This window comes from Aedes albopictus, chromosome 1, assembly GCF_035046485.1.
Source record: "Aedes albopictus strain Foshan chromosome 1, AalbF5, whole genome shotgun sequence".
NCBI lineage: Eukaryota > Metazoa > Arthropoda > Insecta > Diptera > Culicidae > Aedes > Aedes albopictus.
In genome coordinates, this window is record NC_085136.1 from 282,706,300 (window position 1) to 282,728,951 (window position 22,652).

A 22,652-nucleotide genomic window follows, 5' to 3' on the forward strand; every position below is an offset into this window, starting at 1 on the left:
TGCACCCACCCATGTTTGATGTGTCGGCAAAACACCCGGAACCGGTTCTGGATCATAACCGGTTCAGATATGGCCTGAGACTATTTTCCTGCTTATCGTTTATCAGCTTTTGAAAATGCCGCGGTTTGATCTGTCGCATGCATGGGTTTGATCCACTTTTACATTTGGCCACCTCTGGCGGGACACCCGGAACCGGTTCCGGGACACCACCGGCTCAGATATGGTCTGAGACTATTTTTCTGATTCCCTTTGATAGGAATTTCTCGGCTCTGGCAGTCTGAGTGGGTAGCAAAAGGCTGCTTTGCTCCTACATCCGACGTTTCGGTTATATTTATTTAACCTTCTACAGGTAGCCCCTCCCTGGGGTACCGGTCTGGAACACTTAAATGGCAATAACTCCGGAACGGCTTGACCGATTTGAACCATTTTCAATAGGAAACAATGGGACCAGATTCCGCTTCGAATAAACCATCGGTCATTAAAATCGGTTGAGGTTTACTGCCTAAAAGTGATGTGAGTTTATTTTGTACACACACATACACACATACGCACACACACACACACAGACATCACCTCAATTCGTCGAGCTGAGTCGATTGGTATATGTGACTCAACTCTCCGGACCTTCATTCAAAAAGTCATTTTTGGAGTGAACATATAGCCTTTCCAGTACGCTTGGTGTACGAGAAAGGCAAAAATGTGGTAGGAAATATCTTGTGAGTATCCTGAATTAGTAGATCTGAAATGCATACTTGCATAAACGTTCAATTTCTATTTTAAAGTTCACCAATGTTTAGAGTTTGTATCAAAAAGTTCGTCAATATAATCAATGCAGAAAATGAATCATGAACATCGCTTTTAAGAATTTTTGGAACAATAGAACTAAAGGGCCACAATAAGAACTGACGTTCAAAAAAAAAAAAGAATAATGTCTTGAAAATGCATTCCCTCTATTTCTTTGGCATTGCCTCAAAAACATCTTAAAGAATTTTCTCCAAGAGTTCAATTCAACATTGCTACCAACATTAGTTTACATATTTCTCAAATAAACTCCTTAGAGATTTCTCTTGCTTGTTTTATTTGAAACTTTCCGTTGAATTCTTGATATTTTTCGGTTATATTCAAATTATTGCCGGCGTTTTATTATAAAACTGCACGAATCTCTTCAGTTTCTACTAAAATAACGGAATTCTTTTAAAATTTTGCAATAATCCTAAATAAGATTTCTGAAGGGATGCTCTCAGAATATCCTGTAGGCATTCCTTCGTGAATTCTAAGGTTTCTTCATGGAAGCCTTCATTTAAAATGGTTTATGCTTTTACTATATACAGTCAGGCCGCGGCCGCGTAAATGAAAACTCCATACAAAATAAAAATCATCGTCTTATTTTTGCATGATTCGTCGAGAAATGGTGATCCTTTTTTACGCGTTTTTTTTAATCTTGAACTGAGTTTTTTTACGCAGTACGTATCCCACGCGTAAAAAAAACCTGACTGTATTATTATTGGAAGAGTGATTCCAGGAGGATATTCCAGAAATGCCATAAGAAGAATTTTTGATGGCAATCGTAATGGTATCATTGAAAGTTTTCTTGGAAAAATCCTCAAACGTCTAGCTAAATAAATCTCCGATGTAACAGGCAGAGAAATGTATAGAGTAATTGCCACGAGAAATTACTGGAAAAATCCTCTGAGGAATTCTTAGAGAATGATCCAGGAACCCTAGAAAAATCTTTGAGTGAACCTCAGAGACATTTATGAAGATAATCTATTAGAAATTCTTTAAGGAATCTTAGACTAACATTCTGGAGGAATCTGTAGAAGAGTTTCTGGAGTAGCTTCTAGCGTATAAATTTTAGGTGAAATTCTTGATGGAATTCAAGGAGAACTCTTAGAAAAAATATGTAGAGGAATCTCCGAAGAAACTTTTAGATGGTTCCTTGGAAGCATTTTAGGTAAAATTACTGGAGGAGTGTTTTTGTAGGAATCCTTGTAGAAGTTTTCGAAGGAATTCTCGGAGGAGTATTGGAGGGAATTTCTGGATGGATCCTCGTATGAACTGGTAGAGCAATTTATCGAGGAATTCTCGTAAAAAATTGTAAGAATTTCTTGTCGATTGCGCGGAAAAAAATATGGTAAATTTTTTGGGCGATTTTTTGGGGAAATTCTCATAAAGCTTTAATGGGATTCTTGCAAAAATGTTTAGAGAAATGTTTAATGAACAAATCCAGAAAAAAATAAGGAAATCCTAGAATTCACAGGAATTTCTGAAGGATACTTCCGAAGATTTTCTAGAAGAACTCCCGGACGAATCCTCGAAGAAATTTATAAATTTATGCCGTCGAAAAAAGTTCTGGAGAAACCCTTGGGAGAATCCTCAAAAGAGTTGAAAACACTTCTCGAGTAACCTCTTCTACTTTTTAGAGACTTGATCTCGATGTGCTGTATAACATTTATGAGGTGAGGAATTTAAATAGTGTATTAATTAGTTCCAGATTTCGTTAGCGCTTATAACTCACAACAATTGATTACCCGTATCTAAAATTATCGTTACCCAGTCAGGCACTTTTTTCTCTCATCATTTCTCCGAATTGCGGGTGGCTCATCGTTTCGGGGAAATCCCCCGTAATTACATTTGGTACTTTCGAAACGTAGCGTTGCTCCACACTGCTTCTAATTGAATGGCATGAGGAGGTGCGCAGCACCGAACTCCTCTCGCTGCTGTATGTGCACTAGTGGTTCCATTTTCCGAATAATTTGTTGCTTTTCACTTTCCACACCATGGATTACACCTGCACACTCGAAACTCCGTGTCCATTTTGGGGTGGAATCCATTGGATTGAAATTTGAATCGGCCAGCGATGCGATGGCGTGGCGGTGAAATGGTAAAACAAGTGCAATACCTGGATCAAATCAATCAACAGGCAGAGGTGGTGATAACCACGGGTGTTGGCGAAGTTACGTGCGGTATTGAGTGCATTGATTTTTTTTTGCTATCGCCATTGATGACGATCGGTTGTTATTATACCCGGAGGGTGTTAGGTAATGGATGAGCTACGGATAATTGGCTGAAATGTGGGTGTGAAATGGTTATGCGTTTATCTGAATGGAGTGTGGAAACTGACTGTGTGAAGCATTTGTAATTAATTCGACCTGATATTTCAAGGTTTTTGTTTCTCTTCTGACAAAAATGGAATTCAAATATGAAACCAATATAAACTCTTCCAGGAAATGGAGATTTTTAACAAAATGAAATCTAGACCAGGAACGAAATCAGCGTTGTATAGCTTATAAAAAAAAACTTTAGAGGTGTTCGATTCTTTTTTGCTCCGATTTATGCAGAGCATCCTCGTATGGGTTCCATTGTATGGAAATAATCAAGAATGCAGAACTTTTTCCTCCTCTCAAAGGGAAATTCATTACTTTGATTGACAACCGACAGCAATGGTGCTTTGAGGTATTTCACTTCGGGAAACTAAGCTCCACACAACAAAAAACCCTTCAAACGAATATCGCTGCCAGGCAGTTGGATTTCATTGCTTGATGGTACTGGTGGCATATGCAATAGGCCATCCATTATCGCAATGAACGACGTCCGTGGGAGCCAACAATTCAATTTGGATTACATTTCACCGGCATTCCTGGCTCTGGTAAACGACGATTTTCACTGAAGCGTGTTGCTGAGCAATTATCGGTCAAAGGCATTTTTTCGGGAATTGTCGGCATCCCCGTTAACAAAAATGTCAATGAAAAAAAAAACCAGCGTCAATTGAAATATGCTATCAGAATAATTAATTGTGCAAATCGAACAATTCGAAAGCCCCAGACGACGATTATAATTTCGAGTGTCATGAGAAATTCCTGCGTCGGCGAATCGCTGCTTAGTCGGATCAGATGTTTAGCATGCGGTTGATCCTATAGAGGTAATCACGTTCAAATGTATGCGTGCCTTTTTTTGTAGATGTAGTTGTGAAACTGCGAGGAAAATATTTGCACTCTTGCCCCGGACGTTAGTTTTATCATTATTTACCCGTTTTACCCAATTCGATTGGGTAATATTTGCATATGCAATCTGAATAGCCTTTCAATCGGCGTGCACTTTTGTGTGAGGAAAAATTTGCGCTAGGGTTCGTGTGTTGAAATGTCACTTATCTCTATAAATAGACAGATCCATCTGTATCGGTTCATTGATATTGAAGCAGCTTACGTTATGCTGCTGGGACAAGCAATAAGCTTTGGCAGTCAAATGGAAAAACACGGTTTTCCGAAGAAACTAAAAATCACTAAATCGGTCACAATCAAGTGTATGCATCGCACACGAAGTAAATTTCTTCCACTCGTATCGGCGTTAATAAGAATGAAACAGCTTCGAAGAGGCACTTCCGTAATACACTCTCAAATCAGAATGGTGAGATCGGCTGTGCCAATAACGGTTTAAGGAGAAACATCAGAGGATACAAACATGGCTGCCACAATGGCCGACTTGGACCCCTATTCACGTTTTCAAGAGCACAAATCTTAAAAATTCGTGGACAATTGCGCTCGATTTGGAACCCGAGCAGGAATGAATAACTGACACATAACTTGAGCATACAGGGCTACTTAATAGCTTATTCAGGTTGTAGGTATTCGGTTTTCGATACCTGAGTTAGTTATTCTTCTGCTATTTTCTCCTTCTCGGGAAAAGGTGCCTCTTTTTGCAAGTGTGCAAAGCCAGGAAAAACAAGTGGGGCTTGGTTCGATGCTTCGTTTGCCAGATTGGTGCCTCAAAAGTTTGCATGCAAAATTGCAATGGGATTTCTTGATGTTTCACCTTAAGTTTAATACTTGCTGAAAACTCAGCGAAACGTTTGACGTTTAACGATTGATGGTGGGGCGGTACTCATGGGGGTTGCTATGAATAAAATTTAGTTTTTGCTGCCATCAGCTCAATTTTCGGTTGCCATGCGCTTGACTGTTCTAACTAATCAGCAAAGAGTGCAAAGAAGCCAAGCGCAACTGAGTGCGTAACTCACAAAATTTTTGGGCAGATGAGCTGTAATTAAAATTTTTTATCCCTGGGTTGCAATTTTTATGCGATAATTTGCTCAGGGACAAGAGCGAGGTGGCAGTGTGGAAATCCTAATCCCACCGGCCTGACTGAGGCTGGCAACTTTTGTAGGCAAGAGCATAACTTATAGGTTTTTTTTATGACGATAAACGTTGCAGCTCAAGGAAGGCAGCGTTTGAAACTGGCTTGGGAAAACATACAACCGGTGAGTGCTAACTTTTTCGAGCTGTTGGTGATATGTTCTTTGAAGCTGAGAACATGTGAATATGGAGAGTTTTTTTTTTAATTTTGAATCCACATTTTTTCTGGTTCTGGTGCTCTGGTTAAAATAAAACTTAGGCTATGTACTCATATCACACTCAATGCTAAACTTGAAAACTGTGCAATTTTGCACCAATCGTCAATGACTTTCATTAATTTTGCCTTTCCTGTTTAACAACGATTTACAGTCGACTCTCCACAACTCGATATCCAAGGGACCATCGAGTTATAGAATTATCAAGTTATAGAACATATGAGAGAAAACATTTCTCTCGACCTAAAACCTCGAAATTAATGCCGTTTTTCTTTTTTAACCTGGGTTGGAACTGGATTGGCGGAAAATGTGTAAACAAACAACGTCAACCAAACTTTAGTACAAGCAAAACCGAAATAGGGTTGGGGTTGAAACTGTGATCTCATCCAACCCAGGTTGGAACTGGATCAAAAATAAAAACGGCATAAGTTTTGTTAATCTTCTCTTCGCTGATTTGAGCTGGGAATGAGCAACAGTTTTACTTTTAAAATAAAAAAAAAAATGCAACCTGCACAGTGGTCCCATAACCGTATCTGGCTGGACAAAATTCTTTACGCCTTTTCTATTAGTTTTTGCTATATTCTGTCTTTGGGAAAGTTTCTTCATATTTTTTGAACATAATTTTTGCATACATATCATGTAATTAGGGTGGTCCAATTTATTATAAAGATCGCAAGATCAACTATTTAGTTTTTACATTTGGAGCAGTGAAATATTCCACAAAGTTGAAAAGCACCAAATAACTTTGCCGAAGAAACCATTGTTCTAACTCTTATGGTTCAAGAGATACTTTTTAAAGAAAAAGTTAGGGTGACACCTGAAAATGGATTTTTCTTCCAATAACGATTTATTCACTCATTTCTCACAAACAAAAATCTGCAAACTTTGCTTAAAGAATTGAATATTCAACATGTTTCTCAAAGGCAGCAAAGTTTTATATCCTCAATTTGTAGATATTTGAGGTTTTCTTCTAAAAACGGCTTATTTTTTTTCACTTAATATCTAAAAAAAAGTGTCGAGAACCAAGTACTCCGAAAAAATCAACCAATTAAAACATTTTTTTTTCGAATGAGTGTAATCAAATTTGTACCTTTTAATTCCGCCCTATTTTGCTTATCCTTTGACAGATACGCGTATTTCGACTACCACTTGGAATCTTCCTCAGTGTCAGTTATCCACTGTCAAAGGGGGCGTCAAAATAGGGCGGAATTAAAAGGTACAAAACAGATTACACTCATTCGAAGAGGGTATTCTGCTTAGAGGGTTCGAAAAGTCGGTACAAGTTCAATTAAAACATGTATTTCCTAGAGACTAAAGCGGAATTGTTTTGGTAGGTTTTTTTTCCAATATACATTATTGTGATAATTTTTATATAAATAATACCAGATATTCGAAATTGATATTTTTTCATCACTGAGAGATAAAAATAAGGTCTTTGGTACCAGACATTGAAAACCCACGTACGCTATTCTAAGATACTCAGTATAAAGTTAAAAAAGAAGAATACCTTCAATGAATTTTCAAAATGAAGATATAGAATTTTGCTATCTCTGGGGAAAATGTTTAATATTGACTGCTATAGAAGTGTTCAAAAGTGAGTTTCTACGAGAAATCAGCGAATAAAAAGTTAACCATTTTTGAATCACCCTAACTTTTTTCTTTTAAAAATACATAATATCTCTTGAACCATAAGAGATTGAACTGAGGAGCGGACCTGGTGTGATGGTTGGAATACTTGACAATCACGCCAAGGACCTGGGATCGAATCTCGACAAACTTGCAAAATGTTAGTGCATCCTTCGAAAGAAAAGTATAGCGTACCCACCCGAGATGAAATAGCCTAGGGCTAAAATCTCGTTAATAAAGATAAAACATATTGAACTGTGTTTTTTTTCAGAAAAAATGTATGAAATTTACTGCCCATAACTGCATAACAGTCACATTCGACCAAAGTAGGCATTGGAGAAAATGGAGCTCAAAGTTAGTATGGAAAAGGTGGCAAATTTCAAAAATTTGCCAAAAACTCAAAATGAATCTTTTTGCAATGAAATCTTCTACAGCTCGTCTTCTATGCTGGGCGAATACTCGAAAAAAATAATTAGACCAAAATATGATTGGCGGTACACTATGAGGCCAATGTGTGTTCCCAGTGTGACTGTTATGCGATTACATTCGTGAATATTTGATAATGAGACAAAACGACTTGTTATTCATTTCACATTTTGTAGAACAAACTTGCCAAGTTTATTTGGGTGGATGAAGGAACTGATGATTTGGAAATGATCCCCCTTATTAACTCAATATTGACATGAACTGCAAATGTTACAAATATGCTGTTATGGGCAGTTTAGTGCTTTTTAACGTTGAAGAACATTTCATTTCTCAATATGCAAAAACTAAAATGTTGATGGTTGTAACCATTTGGATCATCCTAATTTTACAATATTGAAAATAACATGTAAATAAATAAATTTCCCTTGAACTCGGTGTACAGTAAAACTATAAATTTAAGCGACAAACTTTCTATCCAATTAGATACGGCTCTGGAATAATTTGAAAAGTGAAAAAAAGTTTTTGTTTTGAACTTTTTAAGCATTAATGAATTGCAGACTACTTAACACAAATTCCTAACTATACGCTGCTTATTGTGCACTAGTTATATTGAACTTACAAGTGAATATCGAGTTATGGAGATAAAATTATACTGAGCGAAGCATCGAGTTATAGAAATATCGACTTATGGAGAGTACGGTGTATGGAAAAATGAAGGGACTGACGAATCCATCGAGTTATAGAAAATATCGAGTTGTAGAACATCGAGTTGTGGAGAGTCGACTGTATTACACATCTTGAATTTCTTAAGAATAATCGAACAACATTTTTTGTTCGTATTATACGTTATTGTTGGCGAATTACCAAAGTCAAAGGTTTTTTAGAGGTAAACTTTCTATTTCTTATGGAAATGTCTTGAACATTTAGCTTTGGTCTCATTGCTCTAAGTGCAGATGGTTTTATTTATGCATAGTTCCATCTATAGTGGCCCTGCGTCAAATTGACCGCTTTCCTTCCGGTCGTAATTTCACAACATCCTCTCTAACGAATACCTCGTGCTATCTGAACATTATTGACTCGTCCGAGCAACCCGAGCAGTCCGATAACCAGAAGCAGCCGGTAACTACTTTTCCTTCACCAATCGTCATCCTCACTTCACTACGTCATATTTTATGTAGCAGGTTTCCTTCTGAGAAGAAAGACGTTCGAATGATAAGTCATTTTTTATTTGATTGAAGTGTGATGCAATTACCATCAAGTTTGATCAATAGTGACACTTGATTAATTCACTTCGTGCGTTCTGTAAAATTATTATGATTATTAGCTCTTTATTATGGAGAAATTCAGCCCTAGGCTGGTTCATCCCCGTGCGTTCAGGAAAACGTTTCAACACTATTTAAGTGACATTATACAATATAGTTACATCGGATAAGATGCACGAAAAGTGCCTTAGGGGCTGTTCATAAACCACGTAGACCAAATTCTGGTCATCTCAGGCCACCTCTCCCCTTGTAGACTTTAGACCGTACACAAATTTAAAAAAAATTGCATGGAGTGTAGAGTTTTGCCAAAACAACCTTCCCCCCTCCTCCCAAAAAATCTTCGTGGTTTGTAACGTTACATGAACAAAATGACCGATGGATGGACAGAAGGGGGGCCCACACTTATATGAAAAACAAAAATTTAGTAAAATATCAAGTTTTACCTCCTAAATCAGTTGTTTTGGACTCCCAGAAGCTACGTTCAAAATTTGAGTAAAACCGGTCAAGCCTAAGGGGGCGCTCAACAAGCTTGAAGTTTGTATGGGAAAACTTTAAGTTTTCGATTTTTGTTGCTAGGTGTCACTGTAAGAGTTCAATAATTAAACCCTTTCGATCTATGTTATCAAGGAAGATGTTATCAAGGAATTTCAAAAACTTACCAGGGGAAAATTATTTAATGCTGTTTATGCTAAACCTAATTTAATGCTATTTGAGCAAAAATTTGGTTACCTGAGCAGTTGAAATTGTGATAAAACAACACAGTTACTTAAAGTTTTGCTCAAAAAGCATAACATTAGATAAGGAATCATAATACCCACACTTTTTGCGTCATTTAATAGCAGAAACGGAGAATGCATTATTTCACCATACAAAAATTCAGCTCATTACTACAAATCTAGTGCTTCACTGATTGCGTCCTATTAAACATTAAAATGTCGCTTATTGTGATGTAGTCATGCCCTATATAAGCTGATTTGTATTCTTGTACGACTTAACCAGATACATCACAATAAGTTAAAAGAATAACATCACATGCGGTGAAAATTGCCCCTACACCGTACATATACAGGGGATAGACAAAATGATCGGGACAGGCAAAAATTTCACTTTTCAAAAAGTGTTCAACTAGCTGTAACTTTTCAAAAAAAGCATCAAATGTTCTCAAATTTTTACTGTAAGTTCATCAACTAGATGTGTATCAGTGGTCGAAAATTAGAAAAGATCGGGCCATTCTCCACGAAGTTATAAAGATTCTTGAAAAATGTTATAATTATCCGATAGCCAACTTTGAGCTGTTATATCTCCGGATACAATGAACCGATTGAAATGAAATTATGACCATTTATAACTTATATAATGAGCAATGAAAAACCATTGACTTAACTTAATATTTTTAACACGGGAGAAAATTATAACGATTAGATTATTTTTCTAATAAAACACCAAATTTTCCAAAATATCAGCATCGTTTCAAAATTCAAGATGCAAATTATAGTTCATTTAATTTCCCTCTAATTGACTTAAATACAAATGTGTTTTGAAGGAAAATATCAACATATCCACCAATAAATTAAAAAAGTTATAGAATGCATATTAAAAATGGACCAATTTACTAAAAAAATCGTGAAAAAATTAAAATCGCTATAATTTTGTCTCTTGTTAAAAATTTCAAGTTAAGTCAAATGTTTTCCAGAGTTCAATATATAAGTCATAAACGGTCAAAATTTCATTTCAATCGGCTCATTGAATCCGGAGATATAACAGCTCAAAGTTGGCTATCGGATAATTTTACCTATTTCAAGAATCTTTATAACTTCGTGGAGAATGGCCCGATCTTTTTCAAATTTGAGCCACTGATGCACAACTAGTTAATGCACTCACAGTAAAAATTTGAGAATATTTGATGCACTTTTCGAAAAGTTACAGCTAGTTGAACATTTTTTGAAAAGTGAAAATTTTGCTTGTCCCGATCATTTTGTCTATCCCCTGTATGTGATAGTCATTTAAAGTGGTACTTTATACGATGTAATGCGTGCATCCTTATACGACTCTTGGATTTCTAGGTAGTGATTCGAATCATCGCCGGCGGAAGTAGGCAGTTTTAAACGTTCAATGCGACACATCAACTTGCGATGATTAATTGCAACCTTTCTCGTGGTTAACGATTTCTGTTTTGAGTCAATTTCTGATGATCAGAAAATTGCAGGTGGAGGAACAAAACTCAAGATGGCAGCTGTTTAGGGAGTTTAGGGAGTCTGCAGTTCAAAACTAAATATTTTATGATTATTTCATGACTCATACCACCTAGGAAGTTCACACCTTAATCAGAGTTGTACAGTAGCCTTATAGTGCAAAAAGTTTGGAAGGAAAGAAAAGGAAAGTTTGATAAGAAATTCCATCGCTATGTGGTGCCTGTGCCCATGGCACTTTAAACTACTACTTGGCGCTAGACAATACGTCTATTCTCCAAAGTTGTTACGAAGTGTTTTAAAGGGTAATGGTCTGGGAAAGTATAAATGGAATAATGGAATCCAATGAGGATACTTCGAGCATTTATTAAGTCAGTGCTTCAAATGGGACAATCTAATTCGCGAGAACTACTTCGCTATGGAAAGTTTGAAATGGGGTCATGTGATTTTTCTGGTATTTCAGGTGAGCCTAAAAGGTAACGATTCCATTGACTTTTTATGGTGATTATAGGGGATCTAAGGTGTTTCTGGACAATTCAGGATGTTCCAGCGATCCCCTGAATCGCCCTTGAATCCACTGAAACACCTCTGAAACCACCCAGAAGCCGCCTGCCACCCTCAGTGTCTCCATGAAACGCCCATGAAATCCCATAAAACCCCCTTGAAGCTCCCACAGACCATCTTAAACTCCATGAAATTCTATGAATTATGAAAAAACCTCTGAAACGCCCCTGCAATGCCTCTGAAATTCCTGAAAACGATCTAAAATTCCCTGAAATGTTCTTGAAACCTCTTAGGACATTTCTCCTGGTAAGTTTTTAAAATTCCTTGATAACGCCTCGAAATCTCTTTTTAATTCCCCTGGAATCTCCTGGGTCTCCTGAAACCCGTTGAAACGCCTCTGATAATCTTATAGATCCTCCCGAAAACACATTTGAAAACCTCTGAAGTCTCCTGAAGTTTCTCTGAAAACCCATTTGAAATCCTCACCCTCTGAAGACCCCTAAATTTTGCCTCTTCCTCCCTTTGATATTTCAGAGACTTCCTTTTGCCTTCCCGTTAAATGAAATGCAGCGTCACTCGTATACCCCACGTCTCCACTAGACAGAAATATCATCCCTTATTGCTGACAGAAAGAGAAAACGTTACACAAAAGTGGAACACCGCTGCACTTCTTGCAAACGGCGAGAGAACATTTCTGCCATGACACAAGTGTCCGGAGAAAAGGCAAAACAGTCCCCCCCCCCCTCTCGAAGTCATCCCTAACGGGCATACCGCCCTAAGGTAAGCAAGAATGATAATGAGGTTTTATTGCGTCCCACATCATCCGAGGATCAGCAAATTTCCTTATTCTATAAAAATAGGGTCTCAGGTGCTTTACAGGGCGTCAGAGGGAGCTCCATGGGGTTTTCGGGGTCACTGCTCACGGTTAGCTTCAGAGGCGTTTTAAAGCGTTTCGTAAACATTTCAGGCGGTTTCAGAAGAGATTCAAGACGTATCAGACTGTTTGCGCTTGTAGATCCGATGACCTATACTCTCACACAAACATTCAACTCATCACATAGTTTCATGAGGATGTGCAAGCATGAATTTCATTCAAATACACAAGTTATGCATGTAGATTCGATGACTTATGCTGCATATTACATTTAGGTAACGTTACCTTAATAGAGGAACCATAAGAGATTTTACCTGAATGGAGGTTCTAATGTATCAGATTGTGTAACACTAGATCTATGTTTTATTTGTTACAAATTTTATTGTTTTAACATCTTACTTCATCTTGTTTATATGTTGTAATAATATAACAATAAATTATTGAAACATTGTATAACATCATAACTTTTTTATTTTTCTAATCGGGTTTACCTCACTACCGGAGAGGTGAATGAAATCTCCAAGCGAAGCTCTAAAAATAACTTTTTCGAGCACTGCGTAATCAGCGATCATCTTCAATCGATCATCTTGAATCGCTGTTTGATAAAATTGAAATTTTTAGAAGAACTTTTAACTTCAGAAGACGATTATGAGCAAACCTTCCCAAGCCTTTTTACACGGTCGGATGAGTCAATAAAAACGTAACGTTCTCAAGAGTCAACAATTGATCCCAAATTGAAATAAAAAAGCGCGCTTTGTAATGTCCAATTATGATAAACTGTATTCTTTTCTACCCCTTGCAACCTTTGTGCTAATTCATTGCCGCCACGGACAGTCCAGAAAAGTTTATATCCCTTTCCCCAGCATATTAGAGTGGTACGGTTTACTTTTCAAAAGACGTTACATAGTTAGAGTTTACACGAATTCTAACGTGTGCTTTTTGACTCAGACACTGAACCGGCATAGTTTTTCACATTTTTTTTATTTAGTAAATAAAATTCAAAAGTTTAAATGTTGGGTGAAGAGAAAAAAAACCGCATACAATTACTTGATAGTTTTTTTGATGATTTATTTTGCCTTCCAGTTCTCAGAAAATTTATTTTTGAAGAATTGTTAAAAGATTGAAAATTGGTTGAAAATTGGCAAAGTTATGAGAACTATTATTTTTTATCAATGTGTATTTTAACTTTAAACTAATTCAACACTCTATGATAAACAAAGTGAAATCCATATTTTATTAAGCAAGAACTCAGAAGTCTCCAGAAGGTTGGGCTGCGTTCCGAGGGCTTCATGAGCGTTCCAGACGATTTTAGGGGCGATCCTGGGGGTTTCAAGGGGTTCAAGAAGTATTTCAGCGTGTTGCACGGGGTTTCTGTGAAGTTGCAGGGGCTTAAGAGGGGTTTTAGAGACGATTCGGGAGATTTCAGTGGCGTTCCAGGGCCCTTAGTGTTGTCCCAGGGGGTTTCGAAGGATTTTACGGGCGTATCAGGGAATTTTAGTGGAGTTCCAGGGGCGCATCAGGGATGTTCCAGAGTCTAGAAGATTAAGGGGCGTTCCGGGGGATTTAGGGGCATTTCAGGGGTTTTCAAGAGGATTCAAGGACACTCCAGACGCTTCAGTGGTGTTCCAGGAGGTTGTTGTGACGTTCCAGTGAATTTTAGAGGTGCTCCAGAAGTTTTAGATGCGTTCTATGGCATTTCAATGGCGTTCCAGCGGCTCCATAGAGGGTTTAGGAGCATTCCAATGGGTTTCAAGGGGTTCAGGGGTATTCCAAGCAAAGCAGGGGGTTTCAGGGTGCTTCAGTCAAGTTCCAGGGGTTTGAAAGCGGTTTCAGCGGCGATTCGGAAGATTTCTGCGGCGTTCCAGGGGCTTCATAAAGGGTTTAGGAGCATTCCAATGTGTTTCAAGGAGTTTCAGGGGTATTCCAAGGCAAAGCAGGGGGTTTCAGGGTGCTTCAGTCAAGTTCCAGGGGTTTGAAAGCGGTTTCAGTGGCGATTCGGAAGATTTCTGCGGCGTTCCAGGGGCTTCATGGGTATTCCAGGAAGTTGCAGTGGCGTTCAAGGGAGTTTTTTTTCCTTCGCGTTTTCGAATTCAGGGCATGATTCCACACCAAAAACGATCATCAGCTTACCGAGTTCAAAAATGCTGTAAACTAGTGTTATCAAAAAAAGCCGTGATGTTATGTGTCGCAAACACGGGTTTGGTTCACATTTATATTTGACCACTTCCAGTGAGACATCCAGAACTGGTTCCGGATCACAACTGGTTCAGATGTGGCCTGAGAATATTTTCCTGCTTATCGTTCATCAGTTTTTTGAAAATGCTGCGGTTTGATGTGTCGCATGCATGGGTTTGATTCACTTTTATAAAGGGTGAGTCGATAATTATTGTACCATTTTCAAACTAACGTAACTTTTTTCCTACTTCACCGAAATCAACCAAATTTTGCACAGTTTCTCCTTATAGTCTGATGTTTACATATGCTTAATTGAGCAGTTATCTGTGAGATTCCGGTGAATATAAAATAAATTTAGATAACAGTTCTCAAAAAGATGTTGTACAATCACATGCTAAAATATAAAATTATGGTATCGCACCTGGGGACAAATAATGATTATACATTATCGGATCATCTTAATGTTCGTCAATAGGTTCCAGGAACGGTTGTCAGTGAAACATAAGCTTGGAGCTGGGTGAAAACCAGGCACGATGCGCATAAAAAAACCAGAGAGCTTCAATTACTTGTTTCAGGTGGAACCTGCTCATGGCCACATGGAGGGCGTCAATCTAAAATATCGTGAATTTGAACTAAAACGCATCCTAAATTTGAACCGTTACCAAAAAGTTGAAATATATATATATACTAAACTACTGTAAAAATTTGGTTTCATTTCGTTAACTGCAGACAATTTGCAAATCAGTTGAAGGTAGGGTGGCACAATAATTAACGACTCACCCTTGATTTGGCCACCTCCGGCGAGACACCCGGAACCGGTTCCGGGACACCACCGGTTCAGATATGGTCTGACACTATTTTTCTGATTACCGTTAATCAGGTTTTCCAAAATACCGTGGTTTGACGTGTCGCATGCATGAGTTTGTAGCATTTTTATATTCGGCCCCTCCCTGGGATACTGGTCCGGAACACTTAAATGGCAATAGCTCCAAAACGGCTTGGCCGATCCGAACCATTTTAAATAGGAAACAATGGGACCATCGGTCATTAAAATTGGTTGAGGTTTACTGCCTAAAAGTGATGTGAGTTTCTTTTGTACACACACATACACACACAGGCATCACTCAATTCGTCGAGCTGAGTCGATTGGTATATGTGACTCGACTCTCCGGACCTTCTATCAAAAAGTCATTTTTGGAGTGAACATATAGCCTTTCCCGACACTGAATTTTTTTTCAAAATTCAAAGTCTATTTAAAAACACCATTTTTGATTTCGATGAAATTTTGTCTCAATATACATCACAAGATGGGAACTTTTAAGGAAAAAAAAGTTTTTCTAACAAAAACTTTTTTATGCCCAATTTTTTTTCAGTGCCTCAAAATGAAATGAAACTTCATTTGTGATATGAGACAAAGCAAAGCACCCATATTCACGCAGCAGCACTCTGGAAATACGAAACAATATACAATTTCATACGTGCTACTGTAATTTCTACCAAAACATTTCTACTTCATTTTCTTACCTAATATTAGGTAAGGCTTTTTATTAGAATCGAACTACCTAATCAAAAAAAAGCAAATCAAGAGTTGTACCTAAAGCAAATATGAACTAAACAAGAAAGTGAATCAGTGCCATTCAGTGTGTTACTTCTCTTTGGTTATTAAGAGCAGTTCTGTAAAGTGCCATAATGGACCAATCGTCTAAATCAAAATTCAACAAATTCAAGTGCAGTGCAAAAATAAACAATCCAAATTGCAACCGTCATAATCTACGTGGCATGTGATAACCACCCATACAAAACTTTTGTGTAGGAGTAGTCATTTTTTTTATTAAACACATTTGAAAAAAAATCAATAAAAAATGTTTAGCCCTTTTCAAAAGTAAGTCTAGAAAAAAAATGAGTATGCAAAGTGGCTTATCTGGGCAAGGTCTACACACCAAGAAAGTTTCGTTGTAATCTGAGAGGGTGCTGCCAATATGGAGTGTATCGGAAAGTAGTTGAAAACGTTCAGGGTGCTCTATCTCGAAGCTGGGTTGGTCTTTTCCTTTCGGTTCCTGTATGAAATCTTCACAATATAGTTAAGTTTAGAACAGCTTGGAAAAATTTGGAAAATGTTTAGTATTATTGAAAATATGGTTAAATGAATACACCTCACAAAATAAAAATCTGCACAAAATGCAATTTTGTTCAGATTTTTCAACATTTCAAAAATCTGTAGCGAATAAAATTTGTACGATAAAAAATCTGGAAAATATTGATGTTTGTTAACAGTTATGTACACATAACATATCATTCAACACCGACTTTCAAAATTCATATTTTTGATAGAAAAATCTCCTATATCTACAAAATGGTCCACTCCAAAAAACGTCTAGTTTCTTGTCAAACTTTGAAGTTCTGCTTTTAATATCTTAAAAGGTTATAAAATTCTATTTTTTGGTCTAAATTACTCGTCCATAAATTAAAAAACATACCCTATTTAAAAAAATGCGAATTTTTGATTTCAAGTATTTTTTATTTGCGTAAACATGATTTGGAGGAGCATAGAAAAAAGGGGTTCCTCAAAAATGACATTTTTTTTCCAGTTTCAAGAATTGCGCTTAGATGCAGTGGAGATTTTTCTTGAAAAAATAATTTGCCCATATCATGAGGATTCTGGAGCTTATTATATTTGCACAAAAAAAATAACAATTTAGGAACATTATCGAACTTTTTTTCGCAATTTCATTTTTTTTAGAAGGTGTGCAAAAATTTAAAAAACATGCGTTCAGTAATCTAGGTTAAAAACCCAGTTAAAAGAACATTTTCATAAAATCATAAAAGCGATTTCTTTTTTCAAGGATTTATACAGTATCCCCAAAAATAAAATTACTTAAAAGTTGTATTAAACTATTTTTAAAGCTATTGTAAACATTTTCAACTACTTTACGATACACTCCTTATTTGTTCGAGTTGGCGCGTAAACCGTCTACTAACAGTTAGTACTGTTAGTTAGTTAGTTAGTTAGTTAGTTACTGTTCAACTGTTGCCGAATTTCTCTAACTTTCTCAAAATAGACCCACCCTAGTGTACGTCTGCAGCTGGGACGCTGTTTGTTTGGGGCATAATTAATAATTCGATCACGATCGGAAGGGCGCCATCCCCGACGGATTCTAATGAATTGGTTCTACACCTTGAGTAAAGCCAACCCAGCAACATCAACAGAAGGCGGTTTGAGTAATTCATACTACGAGAATGGCCTTCTTGAACTCAGCTGGTAACCACGCATCCACAAAGCAACATTATGCTGTAAGTGTCTGGGTTCGATACCTGAAATGACCCTGAAAGCATATCTCTGCGGATATGCTTAAATAATAATTTTAACAAGCATGGCATACAGAGCCCTCAGTAGCTGAAAAAACAGCCTCTGTTCCAGTTCAGAAATACGAAGCACTCCCAAGTCTACCAAGAGCGTGTGTGGCTGTCTTACTTCCTGAATTCATTCCAATCGACGAAATGAACCGCCTTTACTGCGGAAAGAAGTTGGTTTACTGACTGAATATTGATTAACTTTTTCTGGCCCGGGTTTGAATTGTTCCAGGAGATGATTCTCGCTCGAGGAATCAAATCATAGTAAACTTTGTGGTAATATAACCCGATTGAGCTCACTCAGCGGAAGCGTGAAGCTGGTGGAATGCGGTGATGTCGCCAGGCATTGGATAAATTACATATTATAATACGTTTAGTCTTGTGGAATATAGAATCGTCTGCCCTGAGAATATTTCGATACAACTACTGTCAAAGTCACATTTGTAAGTCAAATTGATTCTAGGAAGGTCGCAGAATTACCACAAACTAAAATTAAGTCATTTAGGTTTTATGATGGTTCTTTCGCCCTCACCAATTCTAAGGGTAATCATCCTTGTTTTTTCTTCTTTATTAACGTGGCTTTTCGCCCTAGGTGAGTTCGCCACGAACCATCCTTGTTCATTCGATAGGAAATTTCGAATGTCAGTTCAAAGACGATGGTGGGTTCGATTTCTGCGAGAAGCGAGAATACTGCCGTGTGCAACATAGGCAAAAGGCTATTGTGACCATAACAAATTGCAAATGCTCCATAGAAAATCAAAAAGCACTCCCTAAAGAAATAACATATATTCCATGAAAATGTGCAATGTTACCCATAAATAATTGAAAGCGTTCCATACTTAATAGAAAATGTACCGGTAAAACATAAAAATTTCTAATTAAAAGTGCAATTTTGTACCAATAAATAATACTGAAATGCTCCATACTAAAATACAAATGCTCCATAATAAAATGCAAATGCTCCATAAAAAAATAAAATTCTACCCATAGTAAACTGAATACTGCTCCATAGAAAAATTGAATTGCACCATAAAAAAATGAAATTGCACCATAGAAAATAGATAAATGCTCCATAAGTATTATCAAACGCACCATATAAAATATGATTTGCACCATAAAAAATTGAAAATTCTCCATAACTTTAAACATCTGCACCACTAAAGTGGTGCTATGTAAATCAATTCACCACTGCCGAATTTAAATTACGACAATATGCTATTTATGGAGAGTTTTCAATTTTTCATGGAGCAATTCATATTTTGTATGGTGCAATTTGATAATACTTATGGAGCATTTTTCTATTTTAATGGTACAATATATTATTTTTTTATGGTACAATTTAACTTTTCTATGGAGCGATATTCAATTTACTATGGGTACAATTTTAATTGTCTATGGAGCATTTGTATTTTAGTATGGAGCATTTCAGTATTATTTATTGGTACAAAATTGCTCTTTTAATGAGAAAATTTTATGTTTTACCGGTACATTTTCTATAAAGTATGGAACGTTTTCAATTATTTATGGGTAGCATTGCACATTTTCACGGATCATATGTTCATTGTTTATGGAGCGCTTTTTGATTTTTTTATGGAGCGTTTCTGTTTGTTTATGGGTGCAATAAATAGGCTGCCGTGCAACATAGTTGTCCCATGCTAATAGGAATTCCCATAGAAAATGGGACAACTATGCTGCTCACGGCAGAATATAACTTCAATACGAGGGATATGGCAGCCGGTTGAATGCACCCATAAAATATATAAAATGCACCATAAACAATATAAAAGTGCTCCATAGAAAAAGAAGCCATGTACCAATAAAATAAATATAATTCTCCATAGATAGACAGGAATGTACCATTAAACAGCTGAAATTGTACCGGTAAACCAACACATTTTCTGACTGAAGTTGACAGATTGCACCAATAAATAATGACATGGTGCTCCATAAACTCATAAGAATGTTCCATGAACAACCAAGAATGTACCCATAGTTTATACATTGGTGCTCTATAGATATATCAGTTTTGCTCCATAAAAAATTAAAATTGCTCCATAGAAAAATAAAATTGCACCATAAATATTATCTTATCTCACTATACATGTTAATCCTATAAATAAATGCTAGCTCGCTAAACCCAGTTACCTGGGTGGTGGGACATATGATTTTAAGCTTCAACCTAAAAAGCAAATAGACAGTACTCGAACTGTAACTTGAATGATATCAATAATTGGAAAATATTTCAAAATAAAGATAACATCAAAAGCATCATTTGGCGTACCACACATCTATGAAGCACGACGGAAAAGACAAAAAAAAACTAGGTGTGTAATTGACCGGGCAAACGCTTGCTGTCCGAACTCGCTAACGCTCGTCGGATTAAAAAAAGGGATGACATCTCTGTTTGCATTATACCGGGCAAATTCTTGCCTAGAACCGAAACGACACAGTTACGGCGAATCGGATATCGGAAACTTCGGCGGCTTTCTGCCGCCTCAGTTCCTCAATCCTCTATGCGGCTTCGCCGCATGATATAGCATTATTTGTAGGATTAACATGTATAGTGAAATAATATAATGTTTATGGTGCAATTTTATTTTTCTATGGAACAATTTTAATTTTTTATGGAGCAAAACTGATATATCTATGGAGCACCAATGTATAAACTATGGGTGCAAATTGATTTTTCTATGGTGCAATCTTATTTTTCTATGGAGCAAAAATGATATATCTATGGAGCATCTATGCATAAACTATGGGTACATTCGTGGTTGTTTATTGAACATTCTTATGAGTTTATGGAGCACCATGTCATTATTTATTGGTGCAATCTGTCAACTTCAGTCAGAAAATTTGTTGGTTTACCGGTACAATTTCAGCTGTTTAATGGTACATTCCTGTCTATCTATGGAGAATTATATTTATTTTATTGGTACATGGCTTCTTTTTCTATGGAGCACTTTTGTAATTTCTATGGTGCCTTCTAATATTATTATAGTAGCAAAAACCTTTTGCCCGAGGGATATTGTTTACCACACGATATCGAAATGCAAAAAAAGTCAGTTCCAAGTATGTATCCTCCATATTTTGGAGATCAATAAGTTTTGAAGAGGTTTTAAAAGCCGAGATAAAACCAAAACTATGTTGTTTTGGTCTTCTACTTAATGGTTCTAATGATCTCTAGGATCCCTAGAAAATTATGCCAACAAGCAAGCTTTATTCCAGCTGGTACGTACGCCAGAATGAAGAAGAAACCCAATGTTTTGTTCATGCCATTCCACCGCAAATCGTGGAAACAAAGCGAATCTAACTTTTCATCCCGTGGAATGAATTTGTTCGAGCTACGGCAGTCATCGCGCGCGGCAGATTAAGTTGGTCTGTTCGCTGAGGGCTCACCACTTGAGGGTTTCCGTCCGCAGACCGCCGCCATTCGCTGGCCGTCCCACAGTGGAGCACCTAGTACATCAAAACTGATCAAAATTATTTTGACGTATTTTCGCAACCCAAATGCAACCTAAATTAGTAATGAAACGTATTACATAGTTTGCAATGAATTTTATAACAATAAATTCACCTATCAGTGAGAAACAACCAATCTAACCGACTTCAACAAGATTTTTTTTTTAATAATTATACCACCATTCCATAGAAAATTGATATAGTGTGTATCCGAACATCGTGATACTTGGTGGTTTTGTAGTTTATCGAAAATAATTGGACCTGTATTTTTTTATTTCATCATTAGGGTGACCAATTTCATGATTGTGAAAATCAAAAAATTTCGAAACTAAAAATTTTCAAAAAATCACAGCTTTTGAACCAGTTGACCGATTTTAAACTTCTTTTGTTTAGCTTGAAAGCTGTTGAATTCTAGTTTTCAGCAAAAATACGTTCAGGGGGCCAAATAGTGTTTTTGGGCAAATAATATCATATCTATATATATAAAAATGAGTTTGAAGTCCCTTTGAGGCAACAAAACTCAAGAACGGATGAACCGATCAGCTGGACTCTTGCACGGTTCGGTTCGTATTCGTGTTGGCTGTGTTTATATGTCCAAAAAGTTACGAAAATCAACCAGAAAAGTATGAAAATTGATAAAGTACTGATTTTCGTGAACTGGGAAGGAATTCAACGCGATTGAAATGAAACCAATCTAGAGTGCGGTGACGTTGTGACCTCAACAGTTGTTAAACCATTTCAGCTTGGCAAGACAAAGTTTGCCGGGACAGCTAGTAATAATATAATTATCACGATTTTTTCAAAGTGTTGCAACTTTTGAAATCGGAAACATCCGGAAGGTTTTCTTTCTGCATTTGAAAGAGGAACATCAGTTTTATCATACACTAAAAGCAGATTTCCCGGAAACAGCCGGAAAATCAACTTATTTCATATTGAATGTACGGTAAAGGATTCCATCAAATTTTTTTTCAATATTTTCATATACTGCATGTAAATTTAACGTCAATTTATTTGGGTTTCAAATTAATAGAATAACAACATTAACCTTGTTTAACAAACTGCATCGTTGAATTGATTGACTATCAATTTTATTCACTTTGTACGGTCAAAACTTGCACGCGCTGTGAGTTATATCAAAGAAAACTTCTAACATTCAGCTTCACTAAACCTCTTCTGATAAGCGTAAACAAAACATTTGGACACTGCTTAGCTGTCAAACGATTACACGATAACAACACTTGGCAAAAACACAACGGAAAACCTAATTACTTCATTTTGAGTTTTTCCACTTATGATCAGGTTTTGATATGATTTACTCCAATGTGCGTCCGCAGAAAAGTGTCGAATCATTTTTTGATCGATGTCTCGCTTGGGGGAAGAAGACGACGTCGTGTTGGCCGTAAGTAGTCCGTGGTGGTGGTGCATGAAATTAGATTTTCACG